Genomic DNA, 17,089 nt, shown 5'->3' with positions numbered 1-17,089 from the left:
ACCTGAAAATACAAATTTGAAAATAAATGTCTTTCTAGGTATCCAATTCAACTGTGAGAACCACCTGGCTCTTTTTATGCTTCATATCCACTGTCCTCTATCTAAATAGACATGGACATGGTTTTTAGTTCCCTAATTAAGTAAATCAGTATGGACTTGGAGGGCAGGGCTACATAACCATTTACATTTTGCTTTGTAATGAGTTACTTACCAACTCCTGATTAATTTTCAAAAGTTTTCCACCAAGGAGAACTAAAATGTTCATTGATGGGATTCTCTGTCATCTTTACTAATATACATAGCTATTTTAGGTAATCAGAACAATAGATGGTCTCAGAATAAGAAACTGAGGTATGTAGCTACAAGTATTCTAAGTTATAGAGTCTGTTATGTGAGGAATGGGATGCAGAGGGAAGGAAATGAAGTAAATTCTTCCTCAATCACATAGTCATTATAGAATCTTCAAACAAGCATGATTTCTTTACATTAATTCCCTCTTTTAGAAATTAAGAGAAATATGTCATCACCATCTGTGTATCACCTATCATCTGTACATCTATCTACCTCTCTCTCAGCTATATATGATATATATATCATATATATATGATATATGATATATATATATATCATATATATATTGTGATAGTTCAACACATATCACAATATATATCAGTGTGTTGATGCAGCTATTGAGATATATGTTAATAATTAAGATTCTAATACTTTAGAAATCTGAGCACAAACTTATTTTTCAAGCTTTGCTTTTACCCTACTTATTTCTATTATAATTCCTCATTTGGTAAATGGTGCATTAGTCATTTAGGCCAGAAGTCAGATTTATATTCAGAAATATAGTCTATATACCTCTGTTCTTAGACAGCCAAAATACCTGCCAATTATACCTTTACTCCCTTAGAACTCTCCTTTTTTATGTCTCATTGGTATAGTGGCAGTTAAAAATCCCACCATTTATGTTACTGACTTGTGCTCATATGCCTTCATAGGCCTGATTTGTCTAATGTTTCCATTGTATACATTTCTCACATGACTTTGAAAATCATGAATTTGTTCTTCCACTAAAATGAATCTCTATTCCCTTTCAGTCTCAAATATTTAGAACCTTTTGACACATTAATTATCTGTACTTGCAACTTTGACTTCCTGTCTTTCTTCAAGGGCTTCTAGCAATACGCTCAAAAATATCTACTTGGCAATAGTCTAGACTGTCAGATTTCTCTATGTCTTTGGCCAATTCTTATTTATTTTCAACTGGCTGGCTATAGTTGGTACACTCTCAACAAAAACTGAAAACAATGTATTTTTTTTTCACCCACAAACAATAAAAAGGGTGATTTACCTTACACAAACAATAACACATGTGTTGTGCACACCAGCATACATTACAAAGAGAAAGGAATCCATGTAGAGCATCAAACATGGAAAAGGAATGGTGTATAAATTAAGAGCTCTGGGGTTCATAGAGAGCTCTTGGTTCATGACCCATCTGCAGCTTGTTCATTTGGAGACTGAACATTTGAAGGAAAGTCTATAATTGTTCACACTTGCTGTTCATGCCTGACATTAAAATTTTCCTACAGGACTTTTTGTTGGTCTCATTGCCAAGGAGGTAAAGGAATATTCATTTCTGAATGTCTACTTCTGTTTTATTCTGACATCCAGGTCCTCATCTGTGCCTTGTCTTCTGTCCTCATGTCTGGATCATCATCAGTGCATGTTGCTACACTGTTAAATGTTAGCTACTGCAAAATTTAGCTTAGAAGCATCTCCTAAAGGTGAATGCATTGCTGATGGCAGAGTTGTTGGCAAGAAGCTGAGAAATATCAACACAAGCTTGCTCAGAAAAAGAACTAAGATGTCATTTGCGTGGTGCCATTGGTTTACACGTTGGTTTAGCTGTTTACACCTTAAGTGTATTGTGTGTTGCTCTAATTTTATTTGGATGTGTTTAGAGAAAAGCTCCTCAGCGGTTACTATGTTGTTCTTAAATGTAAATGGTAATTTATCTCCAAAGGGTGGTTAAGTAAAGAACTGGTTTCCTCAGACCAGTCCTGGATCACTTTAATTGTTGACATCCTGTCTTCTTATTTGCTTCTTTACATCTCAAAGCTCTCCTGCTATGGAGAGGAAATTGTATGCTTCCCCGGTCAACTGTGAAACTAATATGGGAATCACAACATCCCCCCAGTGCTAGAGAAAGAAAATTGAGCAAATGATTATGACTACATTGTAGAACAGCCCAGTTGAGGATTTAAGGGGAGGGACATTTGAAATCCTGATAGTGATTCAAAAGTTTGTTTCAGGTTTTATATTCAGGCTTTTCATCCATTTTGAATTGATTTTTGTGAAGGGATAGAGGAAGAGAGAGGAAAGGGATGGAGAACTGAAAGAGAGAGAGAGAGAGAGAGAGAGAGAGAGAGAGAGAGAGAGAGAGAGAGAGAGAGAGAACCACATATTTTCTTCCCATGTGCAAAACATATGTAAAACAATAAGGGAACCTATCTGGGAAGCAGGGGAGCCATTTAACCCAAGTGCATGATGAACGTGTATGAAAATAGCAATGTGAAACCCGTCACTTACATAAGGAATGAATGCAAATAAGAAAATGAGTTTAATAGAAAAAAAGGAGCTTTTACATTTATATTTCATATTTATTTAATGCTCTTCTAGGCTGGACACTGAAAAGAGGGAGGCTACATTCAGGCAGAAAAGAAAGGCCAGTGTCTCCATGAGGAGACTCATAGCTGCACTATGAGGAGTGCAGCTAAACTGGAGAATTGTCACGACTGTGAATGCTAAACAGCAAAGGATGGGATGATATCAAGCCTTTACACATCCACATCATGATGAATACAGAGATAGGATTGGAACTACTTATGTGTGCTATTTACCAAAAGAAAACTATATGTTGATATCTACAGATTAGAGCTGGGGTAGCCACATGAAGAGGAAGAAACCTGAGGAAACCTCTTATCCTGCTAAAGTGACATCATAATTCATCATTATGGAAAATTCACAACAACAGGATAAACAGATGCAGCTAAATTATTGTTTATGTTTGTTAAGCAAATTCACTTTTTTCAAGGAATTATCAGTGTTAAACCTGGAAGAGTCATTCTGTGTTGCTCTAATTATGCATATTCATATCAAAGCAGAAGTGTATAGAAGTCATCTCTACAGACATGCAAACATTTGCATTAATTGTCGTATTGATTCTTAACCAATGCTATCCTTAAATGCTTCTGGGACAGCAAAGACTGAGAGTAACACAGGACAAGCTAATGACCCTGCCCAGGGGCCCTTGGAGGGAAAGCTCTGTCCAGCAGCAGAGTCCATGGGAAGTAGACCTGCCAGGTGGCCTTGCCAGCTCACTGGAGCGCCCCTCCTTTTCTCAATCTTATTAGCCAGTCAATCTAAGGTGAGATTGAGAAGCAATTTTGCTGTCCTCACAATTTAACACTCAAGTGAACTCAGATGAGTTTCCCACCAGAACTTCCCCTGTTTACAAATTAGTATCTAAAAGACTTCACTCTTCTGAGGGTTTGGATCTTACTTATACTCAAGATAGAACAAAAAGTATGCATGTATACACACACAAATATATGTATACATACATACATACATACACATACACACACACATATATATACATATACATATACATATACATATATATTAACAAACTCAAACTAGGTGAGGATCCATGCCAGCAACTGTGATGAACATAGTGGAAAATCATGCCTGTGTGTAATTTTGTTCATACAAACAAGTAGTGTTCCTAGGGGAATTGCAGTTCATAATTTCCCCCATCTGAGATAAGAATTCACATGCTGTAGGAAATAAAGCACAATTAAAAGAGGGTCCACTACCACTGTTACTTCCTGGTCCCAAAAAGTTTTATCTCCTTGCCATTGGTAGGCACTAACTACGATACTTGATCGAAAGCATTTTTTTTTCCAAAAATACTATATTTGCCACATATGGTATGTGCTTTCACCTACTTTCATAAAAAAAAAAAAAAAAAACTCTCAAGCTTTAATGCAGTTCAGTGAAACATGTATAAGATATTTAAATAACTAATACAATGTTTAAAAAGAGGGCATTTTGTGTTTAGCAGATCTCCCTGGTGATGCTTTATTTTTATTTAATAGAAATCAAATTATCCTCTGTACCTAACCCTTAAAATTTCCTGTGTAGATGTTAATTCTCACGCTTCTCATTATGCTCCCTGAGTGGAATATGCTCCAATCTATACCCATGACCTGGATAATGTGCCCAGTAATTTCTGTTTTTGCTCTCCAACATGAAACTCATTAGCTTTTGTGGTTTGAGTACACACGCATTGAACAGAAAAGCATTTAATTATGACAACCACAGAGGTGATTTTCATTTTTCAGAGAAAAGTAAATGAGATTAGAAAAAGTTTCTAGAAAGTTGCCCAGTCTTGATGCCAAGTATAAAAATAACTTTTCTTTACATTACTTATGGAGTACAAATAATTATGTTTTGTTTTAACAGGTAAATTGCTACCGGAAGCCTGTCTTCCTTTAAAGAGGTAAGTGCATTTTAAGAAATATTGTACAAGAGCATCATAATTTCGGATTTATAGTCTAGAAGAGTGTTTTAATTTTAGAGCCCTGTGGCTGACAGCTGTGCTGTTCCAAGGCAAGGATATATTGCATTAATTATTTTAGGCTCTAGATTATTGTGCATGATGCCAACTTCATGAAACAAGGACAGACAGGCACATTTTCTATGTTACTAAGAAATATTAATTAATGTGGTGAGCTTCTGCTGAAATCAGAAAGGCTATAGTGCAGTTTGATTACATTTGTTTCAGATCCGATTGGATTTATATAATTTTCATGGACATTACTAGTAACTTGGGTCATGTTCACAGCTTTTTAAAATTAGTTTTTCTTTTTCTTTCTTGTATGGTTGAATTGAATTAGGCAATAATTTAGTCATTTTGAAAGCTAAAAATGATTGTGTGCTCAGGTCATTGCTTAGCAAGAAGACTATTTTCTTTACTTGAATATACATATCCTATTACATTTATTAATAAATTAGATTCAACCCTGACTTAAATTATAAAGCTGGCTCAATTGAGTTATGTTTATTTCCATGATCTCTGGAAGCTTACAAGTAAACTGAGCATTTATATCAAAAATTCTTTATTCTTTGTTATGTATGGAGAAATGACAAGACCATGGGGTTATATCTCATCCTGCCATTCTCCATAAGCATTTAAAACACCGTGATGGTATCAATGTTTGTAGCCTAAGGAGAAAGTCTTTGTTTCTTTGAAACTTTGTACTGAATGTCTTTAAGATACTGGTGAAAATCTTCCAGGGTCAACACGTCTCTCTTGGTTTTCATTATTACTTGCTGTATTTGTGGGTACAGCATCACCATCATAGCTTTCTTATATTTATACCTTTTAATTTTGAACCAAACAAAAAGACTTTTCTTTGCAATATATGAGGTCTGATTCTAATTATAATAGCACAAATTTTCTGTGTATAATTTTGTTAAGAGTTAAGATCAGCAAAATGATGCACTGCAACTCTGTCCTCTGCCTAATTGTTTCATATTTACATGGTGATGTTTGCACCATCAGGCAATGTCAGTATATCAGCCTGTGTACAGCATGCTAACTGTCATGTCAAGTTATAAATGTGCTTAGCAAACAAATGCATTTTATTACTGCTTTGCAACTTTGAAACACGCTTTCCTGTTGCTTGAAAAGCCCTGTACTGCTTTGGTCTAAGCACATAAAACTGTTGAGGAACTGACCAAAAATTTCCATACTAGGTGGACATTGGTTGCACTAGAACTACAGGGAACTTTTTTGAGTGAGTTTAATGTTATCGTTGTAAATGTATGGTTGAAGTTGAAGCCAGTGTTTAAAGTACATTGCACAATAAATGTAAAGCTTGAAAACATTTCCATTATATTTCTATGCAACACGAAGATATAATATTTTTGTGCTTAATTATTCAACTGTAGACCTAGCTCCTGTTTTTCATAGTTTTGTGACCTTGAGCATGTTCCCTAAAATCTTTGAGGTATTTTAAGCAGTTGTCAAACTAGTTATTGCAGTATCTATCTTGCAAGATGACTGAAAATGTCTTTTCGGTTGTTTCCTTCTTCATTCTATGGGAAATATTTTGTTCTGTGTGCCTAAGACCAGACCATGTCCTTAAGGCTCCATCCCATTAATGTTTATGTTTATGGAAGGCTCTTTGGATTTCTTTTGTGTACTTCAAGTTTTCCTAGTGTGCTGACTTAATAGGATACTAAAATATCAGAAATGAGGTAGTATGATGATACAGTCTATACCTTGTGACTAGGTTCTGTTGCTGATGTCCATTTGCAAACCCAGTGGATAGGCTTACAGGCATTTTGTGAACACTTCCAACTCTCAGTGTAGTAACTGTTTATTACATTGATGATACAGGCAGATTCAAAATTAACAAAATGGCTCACCCCCTAATCAATGTCTATTTAAAGGGTTGTACTATCATGATCAGGTAGCATTAATCTATTAGTCACATGTTTGTTTGGGTAACTACCATGTGAAGTTATAGATACATTTAGAAAAGAAATTATCATGTATGTTGAATACAGCTTTTTTTTCTGTTCTTGTTCATCAATAACTCTACTCAGGGTACCCCAAAATTTATTCTTCTATATAACATACTGAAGCTTTGAACCAGCCTTCTCCTGGGAATACAAACTCCTTTTTGCAATAGCTTCTCCTCAAACTCATTAGGATGATATATAATTGAATAGTTGAAAATGGCTGAAAGATTTTTTTTTTTTTAGTTCTATTTGTATGCTGTAAACATTTATTATAACTTATCTTAAGTGCAAGAAGTTAGGGTGATTTCTTTGTCCTCATTCCTTAGTATGAATTTTGAAGGCAGAATTGCTTCATTTTCAGATTTACTATTAAACTTCTAGATATATATTGCTCTCCACATTCATGATATCCTTTCTCCACTACTCCTTTACATAAGAAAATCTTCATGCCGAAACCCATTGGTATCTTGACTTCTAAAAACATAGTATCTGCTGAATATCTTCTATGGCATCCAGTTCACTTCTTTCCATTCTCTAATTTCCACTAAAACTTTAAGGCAAACCTGCATTTTAATATTGTTATACTGGTCAATTTTCTTTTCACACATTAGCCAAACAATTCTTTTTGTGTTAGAAGGAATTGTTGTTATGGTTCTCATGAGAAAACTGAGAAAGAATCTTCTTGGCCCAAGTCAGAAGGGCAAATCTGGGGTTAATTCTGGGCTTCTGACACTCGATCCATTTTGAGGCTGTCAATAGCATTCTACCAGCTAAAATGAAATTCATAAGCCATTTTCCTCTAAGGATTTATTCTTGCGTATGGAAATAGGAGAAAAGAAAACAGAATAACACTGCATGTGGTAATGATTCAATAAGCCAGACACCCACCAGCCTGTTTGCCAGGATAAACAGTGAGCTGAAAGTTGGGGTTTATTTTAAAGCAAAACTGAGCATTGTTTACACATTATGAGATGTTCACTGTAAAAACAGACTTCTTGATTGATGTTGCGACCATGTGCCACAGATAAGTCCCTGAGAAAGTTGAAACTTCATGGGTCACATTTTTTTGAGCATAGATATCTAATTCTAGTGAGTGGAGAAAAAAAAAAAAAAAAAAAAAACCCTGTTCCTGTGAGAACATTCTGATTGACACTGAAATGTGTTCCTGAGTGCTTTCGGAATAAAGAATTGGAAAGTATTGATATTTGTTGATTTTTATCCCCAAGTTTTAGTGTTGATCTATTTTCTCCTATTACGGAATTATGTTACCAGATAGAACTGTCAGAAAATTATTCATTTTGTTTCATTCTGATCATCCATATTAGTATGTCTAATGATTTCTCTCAGTCTTCTTGATCTAAAACCTACTAATTAAATCCATCATAAAACAATTTACTTCCAAAATAAATGATTGGGTTTTAGGGGATTGTATTTAGTTGATTGTTCTAACAGTATAGTTAAACCCTCTATTGATAAAATAACAGTTATGTCAAAATGATCATAAGAGTAAGATTATCCTTGGAGTGACACACATACTATGGATTGAGCTGATTTTATAGGTTTGAAGGTACATAGAAAATCTATTATGGAGATTAAAATGATGTAGAATACCATAAATCTTATGCTAATATTTCACAGTCCATTTCATTTTTTTCATCAGACATTCTTTTCCTAGAAGATTGAAAAGTGCAGAAAATTCTTAGTTTACAATCAGAATGTCCTCTCTATATATAGTCTTCCAGACTAACAGCATTTGTTATCTGTTTGCATGTCATATTCAAAGCTCCTTCCCCATGTCCTTGTGTCTTTTTTAAAAAAATTTCTCCAAACAGCAACCAAGCAGAAATTGGAAAAGAACACTATACTTAATAGCCTTGTACCGTACTACTTACTTTTCATTTCTGAGTCCATTTTTTATACATTCGAAGTCAGCATAAGGTCTCAAGTACCTAAAGTCTGAAGTACAACTGACTTTATAATACTTTTTAAAGTAAATATTTGAAAGACAAAATGTTAGGTATAATGCTGTGGGGTTTTCAAGTCTTTGAAAATTTTATATGATCTGTCCTAATCACATTCACCCCATCCTTTCTCCAATCTACCCTTTCCTCTCCACCTCCTTCCACATAGTACCATCTTCTTTCTCTCTCTCTCTCTCTCTCTCTCTCTCTCTCTCTCTCTCTCTCTCTCTCTCTCTCTCTCTCCTTCTCTCTCTGTCTCTCTCTGTCTCTCTGTGTCTCTGTCTCTCTGTCTGTGTCTCTGTCTGACTGTCTGTCTGTTTGTCTCTTCTCTCCCCCAACTCATTTTAGAAGATAATATCTTTCAGAACACATCCTGGTCCTTTCTCTTCTAGTCTGCCTACCCTCGTTTCTGTGATTTTTAATCATATGTTGAATCACACAGCCATTCTACAGATGACTGCTATTTAACAACATGTTTGTCTTGACCATCTCCAAAGAGTAATATAAACAAATACATATGCTACCTTTTGCTCTTCAGAATTCTCTGGCACTAGTTTATTTATTGATTTCTAAGTAATGTTTTTATATTTTTGAGAATTCCACACAGTATATTTTGGTCATATTCATTCCCCTCTATACATTTCTCCCAGATCCTCCCCAAACTGTTTACCTACGCAATTTTGTCCAATTTCATCTTCTCTCTACAAACAAACAAAACCTAGAAGTCCAGCTTATGTTTTCCAATTAGTCATAGTTATAGGTCTTGCTCTGGAGTGTAATAGATACATAAATACCACTGAATTGGGATGAAAAATAAACAAACACTTTTCCACACTCAGTAGCAATCAGAAGTCATTCATTCCTTGGCCAGGAATGTGGCTTCATACCAAACTCCATTCCTCTAGTCTGGGATTTTTGTAGACTTAAGCTTGAGTCAGTCTTATACATGCTATCTCCATGAGCTCATCGTGTGCATTTGCTTGTGTTCTGGGCACAGAAAAAGCATTCATTTCGCATAAAAATAGTATTACCACTTGAAGTTACACCTACATTCTCTTTCCTTTAGGTTGGCTTCTGTCCATCCTCTTTTCTATACCAGACTGTTCAGTGCTCTCCTACCCTTTGTCTTCTTTTGGGAGGATGAGTAAGAAGAACTAAATGAAGCTATATCAGTAGCAAAGGAGAGAGAGCCTTTATTAATGTCCATGGCTCTGTCTCCTGTGCCACATCCCCATTCCTCAGGAGGTATGTTACCAATAACAGCCGTCTTTTATATTTGCTCTCTCATGGCCCCTTCCTGTGTCCCCACTGTTGGCACAGGTAACAGTTCTTCTGAACTCCTAAGGCAGTGTCCACACTCTACCTGAACTTTTAGTAATGACTCCTTACTGAACTGAGAGTTATCTGAGTCTGGAGGAGGTTCTATCTCTTTCCACTTGAGAAACTAATTTTAACTGAAATGCTTCAGAAATGAAGTCTTTAGGAAGTCTGATTTTTATTCTATTTGGGAATATTTACATATACACAATAAAATATTTTAGGAAGAGTCCCACATCTAAAAGATTTTTTTATATGATACATGGACACATCTACACATGCACATGAAGGTGCACACACACACACACACACACACACACACACACACACTCAGAGAGAGAGAAAGAAACAGAGACATAAAAACACAAAGACACAGAGAGTTAGTTTGGTGGCAATTTTATACAATATTTTTATGAAGAGGTCAAATATGAAATTTAATCTTGATACTTCAGTTTAACACTGGATAATTTTTGATACTGAATTATTTTATGGTTCAGATTATTGGATTAGGGATATTTTATTATACATGGCCTTGTTGTTTATTTTTCACTTGGCCTCACATGATGACTTCAATATCCTTGTGTGTGGTTCAGTATGGTGTTATCACATTCTACAGTTTAATGCTACACATGCACCAATGTTGAACAATTACCTTGTTTTCTATTTTTCTCTATTAGTGGTAATGCCATAATGAGCACCTCTGTAGATATTCACATCCTCTATTATTCCCTTTGGATGAATTCCCAGAAGTGAACTAACAGAATTACTTTCTAAATGGTATTTTATAATTCTTGCTGCAGACTCTTTTTCTTTTTTCTTTTCTTTTTTTAAGATACAGTCTCAATATCTAGCTTTAGCTAGCCTGGAATTCACTGTGAAGATCATGATGCATTGGATTACTTAGAGATCCACCTACCTTAGCTTCCTACATGCTGGAACTAATGACATGAGCTACTCTGCCCAGTAATAGTGCAGATTTATGATAACAGAAATGCTCTCTATTATGACTGAGTCAGTTCATCTTCATATCTATCATGTAGCTCAGCAGTCCCTCAGAAGATAACCTGTTGAGTGAAATACACTGGATCTTCAGAACATAAAGTTTCTTCAAGAGAATGACTATATCGTTATGAGGTCATCGACCTACTTTTCTTAGTTAGCAAGCTAGAAGCTCCTTTGCTCTTAGAAAATTAGGCTTTCTTGAGATAACCTCAGAAGACCGATATTACCATTGTGTGAACCTGGTTCCTTTAATGCCTTATAGCAGTGACACCATTCAGTAAGCAAAGGCAGTTTCAATGTTCCTGTCCTTTTTTTCATCCATCCATGGAGTAAGAACATCAGATTTCCTTTTGAACCTTTGAACTCAGAACTCTCCACCTTCTATTGACCCTTGCTTCTTCCTCTACTTGTTACTGGTGTCTTTACACTAAATTATACTGGAGAATCCAAGGTCCTTTATGGATACTCCCTAGTAGAGACTTATAGCACTGTGGTCTGAAGAGGAGACTTCATAAATAATATTAAGAGAATTGTGGTAATTCAATATATACCAGAACTTCCTGAGACAAAATTCTGAACCCCTCTAAATCTTCATACCCTATTCACAAAAAATAGAAGTAAATGAAACAAATGGAAAATGAAATCAAAGATTTGGGGATTTTTCTCTCTTTCTGTCAAATGGAAATATAAACTTCATATAATTCTAATATTTTATTTGTACATACAATAATGTCCTAGGTGAAACTAACATTGTCAGCAGCAGCAGCAGCAGCATGTGTCTATATCCTGGCAAACAGCCCAGATAGAAAAGATTTATTACAGAATGAAAGTCTGGATTGTTTTATAAATATTATAAATCTGTTCTAGCTAATGGAAATTTGTGTTTGGAGGCAGCACCTTTTACAAGAAAAATGTAAAAAAAATTTCATATACATCATTTAAAAAAACTATTCTCTCATCCTTTCTACCTTTGATTAACCAAAAGAAAATTAATCACCTTCTGGAAGATAAATTAAAAAACAAACAAACAAAAAATCATTAAATACCATGCCTCTATGAGTTTTCAGTGTTGATATTTCTCTAATTTATTTATTTTTTCCTGTAACTAGGACACCTTCAGACCTGTTTTCACAGTTGAGAGTATTTCATAAGAATTTTTGAGGACAAGCATGTGTCTATGAGTTTAATTATATAATTATCTTTAAAATGTTGATACCAGGCTTAAAAGCATAGGCAGCAGTGCCCTTTGTTATGTAGAGGCTGGGGACTCCAGCTCATGTCTTCAGGTGTCCTGTTCATGCACTCTTAACCATCGATCTCAGATGCACATATTTAAAGAAGAAAACACACTTATTGAATACTGCTTACTCAAAATAGAGAATTTTACTTGTATTCACAAATAATAATACCTTATGTGTATTGTAAAAACACCTGTTGAAATTCTAAAACTATCATTCTACATAACAAAAGGGAAAATACAGTTCCTTGAATTACATTCATGAAGAACCCATGGGTATTACTTCAGGCAGATTGTATAAGCCTTCAGATGGAATTGGATCTGAGTTCCAGTCTCTGATTCAGTCATAGGTATTGCCTTTGATGATGTTGCCAAAGACAATCTTATTGAAGGACATATTTATATCCTGGGATGTCTAACTTCAAACTAAAAAACCTTGTTCCTCTCCTAAAGCCATTGCGGCTTTAGAGACACACTGACATTGACTTGCCTGGTACTGAAGAACAATATGGTGCATTGTAGCTTATACCCTTAATATGCTCCTCCCATTAACATCCATGGAATGAGGGAACAGAGAGGTGTTATTACCAAATGTCAATCAAACTCATTAAGAACAATTGTGTTCAGGAAACAGAAGAGAGCAAACTAAAATGTGTGTAGAACTAACTGAGAAACTTTTAAAGATTGTCAGTACAAAATTATTTTTTCAAGTACAAAATTTCAATAAAGCTTTTAGGAATTAATTTTCAAATAGTATTTCAATAAAATAATCTACACGGAGGTAAATATATTCTAGGGAATACTGGCACTTATAATTAGGTCTAGTCCTACACAATCAAAAGCTTCATCAACAATCTTACAATTCAACAATGGACTAATTATCATATATTTATTTGTTTTGACACACTGGAGACTGTTTCAATTCATCTAGTCAACAAAATGCACATTCCTCATTATGTTATCTCTTCTTCAGGGGGATCCAAAGATGAAATGGCAGATTCATTAGGCTCTGACCTTTCTGATGCACTGCTAAACAACATCCTTATTAGTAAAATGTGATGGGAGTGACTTTAGGGAGGAACAAATGAATAGTTACTTAGAAATTGGCTTTTAGCCAATTGTCTGTACACTAAAGGAATAAAATCCCATACCAACGCATTTCAACTTTCACATTCTTAGGATTTTCCCCTGCACATTTCTGCACACATGCAGAAAGACATGTTAACTCTCTTCAACTCATTTGTCAAAAGGCTCATTTGCCATTGAATCTATTCTTGCCATTTCTGTCCAATCATAAAATGTTAAATAGGTATGAATTCGGATTAACCACCACAAGTTAAATAGATAAAATGCAGCAGAGAGTATGCTAATTCTCTTGGTCTCCTAAATTTTCAGCAAGCAGCTCTGAAGTCATAGGGAAGAAGTCCAGATGAAAATGACTTTTATTGCTGAAGTTAGTCTTTGAAACAGAGTGTTGAAATCTGATGAGCATATTATTTTTGTGAAGAACATTTTCTGTTATTGTCATTATGTTTTCCTGTGGAGAATGTATCTGCCACACCTCTCAGTTAAATGACTCTGATAGAATGAACAGGTAACTTGCTGGGACCCAGAGCCTGACCATTTCTTTGAACAGAATGGTAGGCATGAAACAATGAAGCAGAATTCCCATTTTATACATTATTTCCTGTCTTCTGACTATACCAGTTTATCTATAGGAATCACATCTGTTCCTTATTTGTAGGTAATGAAGAAGAGCTCATGTAATACAAACAGTTTCATCCATTTTCACTGTCCTACTAATTGTTTTACTACTTTTTTAGTTCTTACATGTAAAACAAATCCCAAAGCTATCTGGAGAACAGGTGGATGCCTGGGGCTCAGTGGTCAGCCAGCCTAGCAGAATCGATGAGCTCTGGGTTTGGTGAGAGAATTTATGTCAAAAAATAAAGTGGAAAGTGGTAGAGGAGGACATGGTCTCTAATTACATAAGCTCACATACATGTCTCCTCAGCCACAGGCATGTGTGCAAAAGTTCCTGAGCCTGTTCAGGTATGCCAAAGGAAATGTCACATATGACTTGACACATACACACAAAAAAAGTCACGTGTAACTTGAAGCTTCACAAACTTTCTAAATGGATGTTAAGTTTACTGGCATAAGATGAACTTATTTTTTTCCTTTGAACTTGCAGATATATTTATAGTGTCTTTTATGATATTTAACTAATTCTCACGGATATTATAATTACTTTGAAAATTATTTTCTATAATATAATTCCAACTACCAAAACTCTTTACCAATGAGCTTCCTTTTTCTTATGAAATAATCAATAAAAAATAAAGTTTGACTAGAAAAATGTATTGCCAGAGAGAATTTTCCTACAACACAAATTATAGGCAAATACTTTTCCAAATAACTACTGAGAGTAACTGTACCTTGACAATGAGGATAAACATTTTCAGAAAGACTGAATATGAGCTGTGAATAATGTATGTATGCTAAGTACAAATAGTGTTAAGAAGCAATTACTTGCTTCAGAAAATGGAAATCACAAAGAGGCAATTGGAGATTGAGCAAGAAATAGTCAGAAATATCTTTATGAAGCTTTTGGCACCATTTGATTAAAGAGAGTAAATCCTAGCCAAGACACAGAAGAGGGTGCCTAAGTCCCCAAGGGCTTCTCCAACAGGCAGGAAGTCAGATTGAGAGAAAATCATCAACCAGTATAGACTGACTGTCTCCTGTGCAGGATGCAGTGAGAGGGAAAGAAGAGATATATTTTTAAGATTAGAGAGGATAGTCATAACCCTTCAGGAATGTAAAATCAACAGAGAAAGGCAAGATAGAAGAAAATTCAACAAGGCTTGTGAAAAGTATAGCAGTATAGTGCTGGAAATTTGCTGTTGAGAGATTTGGATAATAGAATTCCCAGGAAGCCAGAGGCTTGTGAGCAATACATTATCTGAGATAATGGCCATGAAAATGCTTTGTAAACCGCAAGGTGCTGTAGAGCAGTGAAATACAATCATATTGTGGCTCATTTTCTAAAGAAGTCTATGTTTTTGTTCTCTCAAGTCCTTTGGAAATAATGTATGAATTACTAGGGAGACAGAGGTTATAGGTCCCACCCCTAAGTAGACAGTATCAGGTCAAGCTGATCTGAGTTACCAGGAAGCAGGAAACAAATATTGGGCTATCCATCAAAGCCAAGCCCTAAAACCTATACTGGCCAATAACAATACCTTATTTGCAAGTTATAATAATCTAATGATTTATTTACAGTGCTCCCCTGGTTATTATTATAAGTGCTACATAGATTTCACAGATTAAGAACTGGTGAATTTGGCCACAGTATCTGTACAAAAATCAATCATAATTACCAATTTTCTCTGAAATTGCTTAGTAAAGTACTTAAAGAATGTACTCATCACAAACGTAAGTTCTGCAAACATACTTTATACAAATATATAGAGTAACTTTAAAATATTGATAAAATAGAAAAATCAATGAAGATAAATTTAAAAATAAATGTAAGGCTATATATAGTGATGTGCATGTAACCCAGCACTCCAGGAGCCTGGGGCAGAATATTGTCATGAGTTCAAGACCAATCTGTACTACATAACAAGTACTAGGGCAGTAATGGAAACATATTAAGACATTGTCTCAAAATAAACAAAAATACCAAACAGTAAACAATAAACATAAATTAAAGTTCTATTTATTTCTACCAAATTTAGTTGCAAAACATTAAAATTAAAGTATCATAAAACTTACCATTGTGAAGTGTGGAGTTCAGTACTTTAGAGTATGTTCATAAAGTTGCAGCCTTCACTATTATAGGATTCTAGAAAAGTTATAGTTTCTGTACTGTAGTCTGATAATCATGGGGTTCATGTAAAGTCCTGATTATATCTCTCTGATTATAGTTTACACAGCTATTTGCCAGAATGAGGTCATGTACATTAGAACACCTATGTGCTTTTCCTACTCAAGATGTCTAACAAATATTTCCTTCTGTGTCATGCTTGATAAACACACACTTTTCCATAGATATTCCCATCAGTGTGGTGAAAATGTTGTAGATGAATTTCTAAACAGTCCTATTAAATAAAGAACACAGAGCCAAATACAGGGGTACAAGCCATAGAGATCAGAGCAATAGCCACCAACTAACCTTAGCTCAACACATTGCCATAGCTTCCCAAGAGAACCTCTTCCTGTCTAACCTGTGCCATTATTGCCTTGCTGTTCTGCCTTCTCATTGGCTCTAAGCCCATCCACATCACTTTCTCACCACTGCCTGTCTATACAGACCTGAAGGTCTCTATGGTTGGTAGTGGGATTAAAGATGTTTGTCACCATGTTTGACTGTGTCCTTGAACACACAGACTCTGCCTGCATGTGATTGGAATAAGGGCATGTGCTACCACCACTTGACTTCTGGTTATGGCTGACTATAACCTCTGATCTCCAGGCAAACTTTATTTATTAACAGACAAATAAAATATCACATTTCAACACAAATAAAATATCACCACAGAACATTGAGATTTCTCCAACTTCAGCCAACTATATGGTTAAGAAGCCCTCCAGGAAAATAGAGACTCTGGACAAACATGTGAAGCCTAATAAGAGACCAGTTAATAACTTTAAGTATAAACAGGAAGTAGCTAACTTTGTATCTAATGTTAGTCTAATTAAGTAAGCCTAACTTGTGATCAACTAACTGAACTTATAAAAACTTAACCCATTTAGACAAGACATTAGCTTAATAGTTTATCTTATTTATGTTTAGATTTTATACTTGAGCAGATGAATTATTTAATTTTCCATTCCTCCTCCATATGAGGCAAACTTATGAAAATCGTCTTTTACATTTTTGTGCAAATCATACTCCCTTGAAGTAGAGTTGGTTGACATTGCATGTTGGCTTCTAATTCATGTTTCCAAAGAGTTCTATATT

The 17,089-nt window shown here is 35.0% G+C and overlaps 1 long non-coding RNA gene across 1 annotated transcript in view; it reads left to right on the top strand.

Moving 5' to 3' along the window:
- The window catches only part of LOC114699819, a 1,576,032-nt gene that overhangs the window by 459,228 nt on the left and 1,099,715 nt on the right, over positions 1-17,089 (top strand). Inside the window, exon 3 of the long non-coding RNA XR_003735587.1 lies at positions 4,537-4,573. This is a non-coding gene — a long non-coding RNA (uncharacterized LOC114699819). The remainder of the gene's footprint in view (positions 1-4,536; positions 4,574-17,089) is intronic.

Source organism: Peromyscus leucopus, chromosome 17 (genome assembly GCF_004664715.2).
Source record: "Peromyscus leucopus breed LL Stock chromosome 17, UCI_PerLeu_2.1, whole genome shotgun sequence".
Lineage (NCBI taxonomy): Eukaryota > Metazoa > Chordata > Mammalia > Rodentia > Cricetidae > Peromyscus > Peromyscus leucopus.
Note: the sequence above shows the minus strand (reverse complement) of the source record. Positions and strands in the feature narration are given on the sequence as shown.